This window comes from Liolophura sinensis, chromosome 13 (assembly GCF_032854445.1).
Source record: "Liolophura sinensis isolate JHLJ2023 chromosome 13, CUHK_Ljap_v2, whole genome shotgun sequence".
Taxonomy (NCBI): Eukaryota; Metazoa; Mollusca; class Polyplacophora; order Chitonida; family Chitonidae; genus Liolophura; species Liolophura sinensis.
Window position 1 is genome coordinate 18,433,037 of NC_088307.1, and position 9,001 is coordinate 18,442,037.

The window sequence follows — 9,001 nt, forward strand, 5'->3', positions numbered from 1 at the left end:
GGCCCTTTTCCAGTTTTTACACTTTCCAGTAACTTCTGATATCTGTTTCTCTTGTGTGAGTACTTGTACTTGGAGTTTATCGATGTTTTAAACAATATTTCTTCCATTTGATTGAGATGTTTCCTTTTAAAAGACATTGGTTACATCATTATTTATTTATTTACTTACTTATTTAGTTTGATTAATTAATTTCAAAGGCGTTTAATACCATGCTTGAGAATTCTTGACTTACACCATGGCGGTCAGCTTTGTTTAATGGAGAAAACCGGAGTGGACAGGGCACACCACTCAGCTTTGGGAAGATCTATTTTATTTATTTGACTAGCGTTTTACGCCGTACTCAAGAATATTTGACTTATACGACGGGGGCCAGGGAAGAAACCTGACAGAGCCCCGGGGAACTCCAAGACCATCCGCAGGTTGCTGACAGACCTTCCAACATACAGCCGGAAAAGAAGCCAGCATGAAGCTTTGGGAAGAGATACTTATAGATATGCTCGCCATATTGGTGAAAGTCAAATGCTCCCCTTAGAAATTTAACAGCGCAAACGAACACCCTAGCGTCATCGATGGCTTATGGATCCAACACACCCTTCTCCTGACAACCTTACTTTTCATTCCATTCCCGATGAAAATTATCGTGACGTCATTACGTCACAGAAAGTTTGAACATTTGTAACTAATGTGAGGGACATCCGGTTGAATTATTTAGTGCTAATACTGCATATGATTGGTCAACTGCGTGTTCTTGATTGACAGGTCGGAAAGGTCTATTGTCTCCGAAGTCCACGAACAGTGAGAGCACGGGAATCTACAAATCCCTCATGCGTGCTCTAACGATTGAAAGACAAGCGCCTTGACCACTTGGTCACGACTCGCTTGTATAGGTATTTATAGTGCTTTATATAAACACACTAAAATTGATTTATTTTTTTGAATAGCCTTTTACACCTTACTCACGAACATTTTACTTATACGACGGTGGCCCGTATCATAGTGGGAGGAACCCGGACAGAATCCGGGGGAAACCCACGACCATCCGCAGGTTGCTGCAAGACCATCCCACGTACGAACCTAGAAGAAGCCAGCATGGAACAATAAAATGACCATATCAGCGACCATACCACAGTTTACTAGCACCAGTTGGACCAGCACTGGGCTAATCCCCTGAGCATCAAGGGAGATGGTGCCAGTATAACCAATTATACAGTCTTTGGGATTGATTTGAATTGGGACTGAACCCGCGTCTTCGGGCTTACTAGATGAGCTATAATAATAAACTGATGACTGTATAAAGTGTCAAGTTCCAAAATTCTTATCTTCACCAAACTTGTTTTACTAAGACCTGATGGGTATACAGATCAATCGAAACTGTCTGACATAATGTCGCCGAGTCCATGTACACTCCGTGAGAGTTAGTTAGCGCGCTAGCGCAGCGTAATGACCCAGGAGCCTCTCACAAATGCGGTCGCTGTGAGTTCAAGTCCAGTTCATGCTGGCTTCCTCTACGGCCCTAAGTGGGAAGGTCTGACACCAACCTGCAGATGGTCGTGGGTTTCCTCCGGGCTCTGCCCGGTTTCCTCCCACCATAAATGCTGGTGGCCGTCGCATAAGTCAAATATTCTTGAGTAGGGCGTAAAACACCAATCAACTAAATAAATAAATAAGTAAATAAGTACTACACAGTGCTACTTAATGTCACAGACACCTGGAGGGGGGCTTTGGCTGTCGGTGCTAATCCAGTGCGAAATCTGAATAGTTTGTAATTATTCCAGATGTAAAGTACTAGGTATCTCGGGAGAATACAAGGTATTCAAAACCGATCCATCATAAGTACCGTTACTTAAACTGATCTCCGTACCAGATATAATCCCAGCGACCGGAAGTGGCGCCATTGGTAGAGGTCAGACAGAGTGTCTATAAACAGTTCTGTCACCATGCGTTTTTGTAGACAGAGCTCTGTTCGGACCGTAAATTCACAACTAAATGGCTCTTGTTACATAAACACTGTACTTTTGCAAATGCCAAGGAGCTGTAAAAGTAAAAGCACCAATCAATTAACATGATGTAAAGTTACAGCTATAAAATCAGCGTATGTGGTAATTCGGTGGGAAGTGAATATTGCTAATCTACAAGATTGCATTTAACCAATTTATACATCTCTACATCTATATTCTATTTGTCTTTGAAAACCATTTTATGCCGTACTTTTTTGTTGTAAAACACCAAAGGATATTGTGAACATGAGATTTTATACAATAGATAACTACTGGTGTATCAATAAACCAACTTTTCTTGTGGACAGAGTGAAATGATTGTTTCCGTTTTCCCACCGATTTCTCCAACTGTTTTGATCACAAAGTTGTGTCCATGGATCACAGAGTTCTATTTTCGAAGTTGACATGTCTCGTGGAATTTTAGTTACGGTAAATGTGACAACGTCTGACACTGTACGTTTCAAAATTCTGGAATCGGATTGCGATGATTCTGCGCATAAAGAAAAAACGTGCAAGAACTCACAATCCTGCGGGACGTCTGGTTCTCGTCTGCTCCGCCTTTGGAAATGTGCCTGATTGCGACGGAATCAACTTCTACGTCAAAGTAATTCTACGAAACCTTTACTTGTGCCTCCAAATTGCTCCAGTAGGGAATTATCACCTACCCAGAAGATTGCATTACCATCAGTTTGCAGGTCACGTGCATGATGCCAACAATTTTAATGCTCCTAACGTGGACCGTGAATGCCTGGGAAAACCTTACAGCATTTAACCCACTGACACAGTTCTACGTCCTTGAATAGATCACTGGAACGGGTTAATGCTTAAAAATTCAATGTGAAAAGCACTGATTATTTTATTCTCTAATAAGTATCAATTGATTGATTTCATTTATGAAGACTTAAACTATATTACTTGGCGTATGTGGGAAGATCTGCCAAGCAAACGGCGGATGGTCATCGGAATCAGTTGCCTCCGATGCACCATAATGCTGGTCGCTGTTTTTGTATCAGTGAAATATTCTTAAACACCAGTCAAGTAAATAAATAAATGAATAAATAAATATAGTATTTTGTCCTGTAGCAAGCTACAATGGTACTAGGGGCAGTATATTCATCTTGTTGAATTAGACCGCCATTGTGGATATATGAATAGTTGCAATCAAAGCGCAACTGAGATACATATGTTATAATCGACGACTTATATTCTGGCGTGCTACACGTTTTGAATACTGATTTCTCTTATTTCCCTAGAACATACGTTTCCCACACCATAGAAAACTGTTGACGCTTTGTATGATTCCGTCCTATTTCGTCCATTATATCCTGTCTTGGTTCGTTGGTAGCCTGTGTCAAACGTCGTTTTGGGAATTTTTTTGGCCTCGCGATTATTGACCCGGCAAGTCCATCTTAGTTGAAAGCTGATATACGAATGTCTGTTTCGATACATAGAATCGTATAAAGATAGCGATCTTTTAATTTCACAGCTGGGTTAGTACGAACAGCTAAAACAAAAGAGTGAGTTAAACACATCATATACACCATTCCTTTGTTTTATGTTGTATAAATCCGAATTTGGATTTGGGACTCAGTGATTAAGCATACAGAGACACAGACTTTGTACAGTATTTGGCATAAAAAACACTTATATCTCTGTCATTTCGACAGCTGTAGAAAAACCATTATTCCTGATGATTGTACCAAAAACAACAAAATCGTCCTAACTCACGATCAGGCGACAAATGTTCAGCAAAGACGATTCAGTGTCCTCACATTAGTCATATAGAGATGCCCATACATTGACTAAAGAACCTCCGCCATATTACATCCATGAAAACCTCCTTCTCGCTTCACAAAGCAGTCCACAGCAATGTACCCGTTTCTTCTTTCCAGTATTACGTAATACATCACTCTGTACACGTGTTCCTAAAACACGTAACTAGGAGCTTAAGCCAAATATGATGTTTTTAAAACCTGAATTTGGTCTTCATTGTGTGCTGCCACAGATTCTAAAATGGTCTCAGACAGGAAGTTTTCTAGATTTCCCTGCTTTCATTAATTTCGAGGCCTTGGTGCATGGTAAGTAAGTCTACGATATTCTCTGGTGCAGTCTTACATGCAGTTCGGTAGAGACCACTTTCATTCGACCAGCTAAATGCAAATTCAGTTAACACGACACATGTCACACGTGGAAAAGTCCGCCAGTATAACTAGACAAAGGTAGGTAGTTTACTCTGGGCAATGGTATTTCTTATCTATAATAGACATGATATAAACGAAAAATTGTTGAGTATGGAATTAAACAACAATCTCCAATAGACATTTCCGAACTGTTAATCAAGAACTCGAAACTGACCAATCACAAGCAATATTATTGCAAATATGTAAACCGGGTGTAACACACGTTGGTTAGAAATGTTCAAATCTTTCTGCGACGTCATGACGTCACAACTGTTTTCATCGGGACTGGAATGAAAGTAATGTTGTCACGGAAAGGGATAGTGGGGCATTGAATGTGGTGGATGTATCCATTGTCCATGGCATTCAGCTCTTGTTCCATCTGGTGCCGTTGTAAACAAAGACATATGCCGCACTAAGATATATCCTGGTGAGTTGCTAATACTGCTGTCAGACCTATTGTTACTCAAACGGCCTACACGAATGCATATATGCCATTGTCCGTGGGATTTTAGCAGTATTAAAATTAATCCGCTTTCGTTTGTCTTGCGTGATCCGTATTTGATATGAGCGCATCGTATTCTTCGTGCGTCAAGAACTTTTCCAGCCAGGGTTTGTTACAAATGTCATCGTTAATCCAGTATTCGGTTCTCCGTCCTGGATCTATTTGACAGTGAATGAAATCTGCAGATTTGTTTCTGTCAGGAAAAATATCAAATCAGCACATCTGCCTTTCATTGTTAACGGTACGTGTCCATTTACAGTTGTACACACTGATCTTTAATTGGCAGCCACATGACACAGGTTTTTTTTACTCCCACGCTTGTTTCTTACCAAATGTCTCCCCGTGCAGTGTAAATTGAACACGTCACAACCGCGGGTAATCAACGCCAAGAAAAAAAAAATAATATGCCCAATAATTTTAATTCCAATCGTTAATTAATGTATGAATCTTTGCGTCGAAACATTCGTATACGACATTCGTATACCAGCCGTCAACCAACAAGGACGTTCCGGGCCAATAACCGCAAGGCCAATTCCCAAAACCACTTTTAACACAAACTGCCAAAGGACATGAGATACGTCTTACTTCGTAATTTTAGAGGAGCAACTACGCACATTTCTACCGGAAATCGTTTGAAAGGTACAGCACTTGGCAGTTGAAAATAAAGCGATAACAACCATAAATACATCCATTGCCCATTATCCAATGGGCGTCATTGAGAATGGTCCACCATATATACGTCAGTCAGGTAATATGACTAACATGCAAACTTTCCATAAAGGTCAAAGTGACAGTTGTAAGTGAGGTGTTCTGTACAGGGAAAGCGTATACTGTAGGAGTATACGCCATATAGTTGTGAACAAGGGTCGTCCATTATGGCGTCAGAAGTAACCAATCAATGATTTAACCAACAACTGCCTTTGGTATTCACGTCCTGACGTTTTACTATAGGGCTAAGGACGTGTGACCATTTACCAACTATCAAAGTGTCGTCACTCCTCTGGATTTACTTATTATGTTATACGTCTGTTATAGTATTGTAAGCATCTACGTTTATGTCGTCAACAAAGCCAGACGAAACTTTATTTAGATTTCATGCAAAGAATATCGAGAGTCTGGTGACTGGTGACTGCTTTCCTCTAACATGTTACCAGTTAAACAAACCATGATTTATTTCAGTTTATGTAATTATTTATGACATGTTCATTTAGAAACTGGCTTGTTGTTTTAGAAATGAGTCTTCGATTATCGGCTTGGAGAACGTCCCTTCATAGTTCACGAGTGGTATACGAATGTCGGCTTACACTAAGAAAAATTAATCTGTTAATTTTTTAATTTTAACTCTGTTGTCTGGGTGATGCTAGAGTGTATTGTGTTACTGCGTAAAATCTAACACACATATTCTATTAATTCAATAATAATAATTATATAATTTTATATTGCTGTCTTTAGCTGGTTTTCATTTCAAAGCCATTAAAATAATTTGTTGTCTTGCGGAAGATTTTCATATGTCGAGGAAAGATGAATTGTTATGGATATAAACAATCCTAAATAGATTTGATTTCAAGCCATTCAGAAATGATGTTCTCTATGGAATGCGATAAGGCCATCATCGTACCATCACTAGGTATCTTATCCGGCTTCCATATGTTCACATTTTTGACCTTATACACGTCTTCAACATTTCAGACTATATTTACGAAGGAATCTGGACGTTACTTAACATGAGCCGTCGATGTCGTTTACCATCCAGGCTTCGAATTACTGGTCTTCCTAAAACCCGTTGTATACACGTTGTATACCGAGTCTGAAATGCCAGTATATTGTCTAAAGTGTTATAGAACCAAAGTACTGGTAAGACTAGGCCTTTTGATGTTGTGCGGGTCAGTGGCTTTGGCTTGTGAGCAGCTGTGATTTCCACAGCGGAATGGCCGACATTCGCCAGATACCGTTATTTACTGCGCTCTACTTTGTTTATAGCGGTTGTCTAGATGGCTTCAGATTTTCCCATCCTAATGATGGGATGATATTAACGAAGGTTCAGAAGCCCGGAATTGTAACTTCTCACTGCTTTTTGGTCGAGTGCGCTTGCATACACTTAAAAATTGATCTGTTATTTTTAATAGAAAGCCTGTCAGAGTGATGCTCGAATGTATTCTGTTATTATAACGATATTCTGTCATATTCAGCGTAATATGCTGTTAGTCTAATAGAATCTTCATGTTGAATTAATAGAATATCTGTGTTATACTTTACAGAACAATCTGCTGTAATGGGAGAATACATTCTAGCATCACTCAGACAACATATAGTTTCTGTTAAAATTAACAGATTAATTATTTTAGTGCATTTTGTTTCCGCAGCCTAATATTGCTTGAAGACAAATTATCTTCCACCGTCACACGTAGGAAAGTTCGTTAGAAACTTGCTAAAGCTCGATGGTTTACTCTGGCCATTTCGGTTTTCTTCATGCATGCACCTGTAAAAATCACCGCGATCGTACAGGAGAAAATTCTGGAGAATGATGTTAAGCTATAAATCAATCGATCTATGGATCGGTCAATCAGTCCATCAATCAATCAGTCAATCTACCTTATTACCAACCTACAGCTTCCACTCGCTTCACTCACCTACAACTTCTACCGTCTCTACTCAGGAACAAGTTTTGTGCATGCCGGCAAAGAAATCTCCCTAAAATAGAATCCATTTGACTGCCCTCTTTAAGACGGCGACCTCAGTTAACATTTTACCAGGTCATCTTATTTCCCAATTTTAACTATGATGACATTTGAATCACACGATTTCACTGGCGCTTTAATACACTGCAATAATACACTGCAATATTCAGCGAAATTATTTACACAATCAGAAAGAAAAAGTCAAAAACGTCAGTTATCTTAATATATGTGCAACAAAAGCTCATTCAGCGTTGTCATATTGGTTACAAGTGGGAGGCTTATCTCGGCATCTGGGGTCCGTTCTACAAATAAAGCGTTCATAAATTTGCGAAGGCGTAAATGACATGTTAAACTCATACAATAGTGATACGCTGTCGTAAAGTTACCCCACGCTCCGTACAACGCCACCTGGTGTCAACACCATGTGCTACACATATGTTTTCTTGGTAAGAGAGTATATCTGTCATCTGTATATATACCTACATATATTAGGCCTACAGAGTGCAACATGTGTTATGTGTTAGGCTTAAAGACTGCAACGTGTGATGTGTTAGGCTTATAGACTGAACATATGTGATGTGTTAGGCATACAGAGTGCAACATTTGTGATGTATTAAGCTTACAGAGTGCAACATGTGTGATGTGTTAGGCTTACAGAGTGCAACATGTGTTATGTGTTAGGCTTACAGACTGCAAGATGTGTGATGTGTTAGGCTTAAAGACTGCAAGATGTGACCGATAATATGGGGCTCAGACATGAGAGTGCTTTACCCCAGTGGTCTGACATGTGATTTTTTTTCTTCGATTTCCTTGAATCTCGAATCAAGCAAGGGTATAATGATGCGCACCTTAAAAGGACACAGAATTGATGCTGATTGACTGACAGTGGAGATAGGTCTCCTGGGTTAAATCTTGTAGCCTTGGTCACGCTTGAATAAACACAGCATACCTAAAATTAAGCTTAGGCGAGGCATAGCCTGTACTTGCCTATCTCTCACACCAGCCAATCAGAATGGATTCTGTATCCCTTTTGACTTGATTTATTTGACGCATTAACCATAATTAGGGCCTATATATCGGCCTTTGAGAAAATTATACCTCTGTGCCATATACGAATAATTAGGTAGTTCAAGTTATGAGCTCCCCAGTCTTAAAGATTAATGAATCATTCAATCTTGTCATTCATTAATATTTAGGTCAACGAGGATAATCGGGACCATTTTTGTTTAAAAAATATATCAAATAAAAATATAAAATATATGCACAAGTGTTAGAAGCATTGGTTGAATCTCTTGGTGCAGCTTGACCAGGAATCAGCCTGCTAAAATTATAGCTAGATATTAAAAATGGTTATTAAAAACTTATCCTGTTTTAAGAAGGGAGGAAGAAGGATAGAGGTGGGTGGGGGTGGGGGGGATTTTCACCCAAAATGCCAGAATGCCTGTAGCAATCTGAGACTGGTGAGTCCTGTCAATTTTCCCAACACACAGCCACTTTCATAATCTACATTTTATCATAGGCAAATCTCGATTCCTCATAAATAATAATGCGAAAAGAAAATGAAAGACAAAGGTATAAAGATGATATCACCCGAGAATCTCATCTAAATATTTTGATACCAAGTAATTTACGTTCCATTGAATG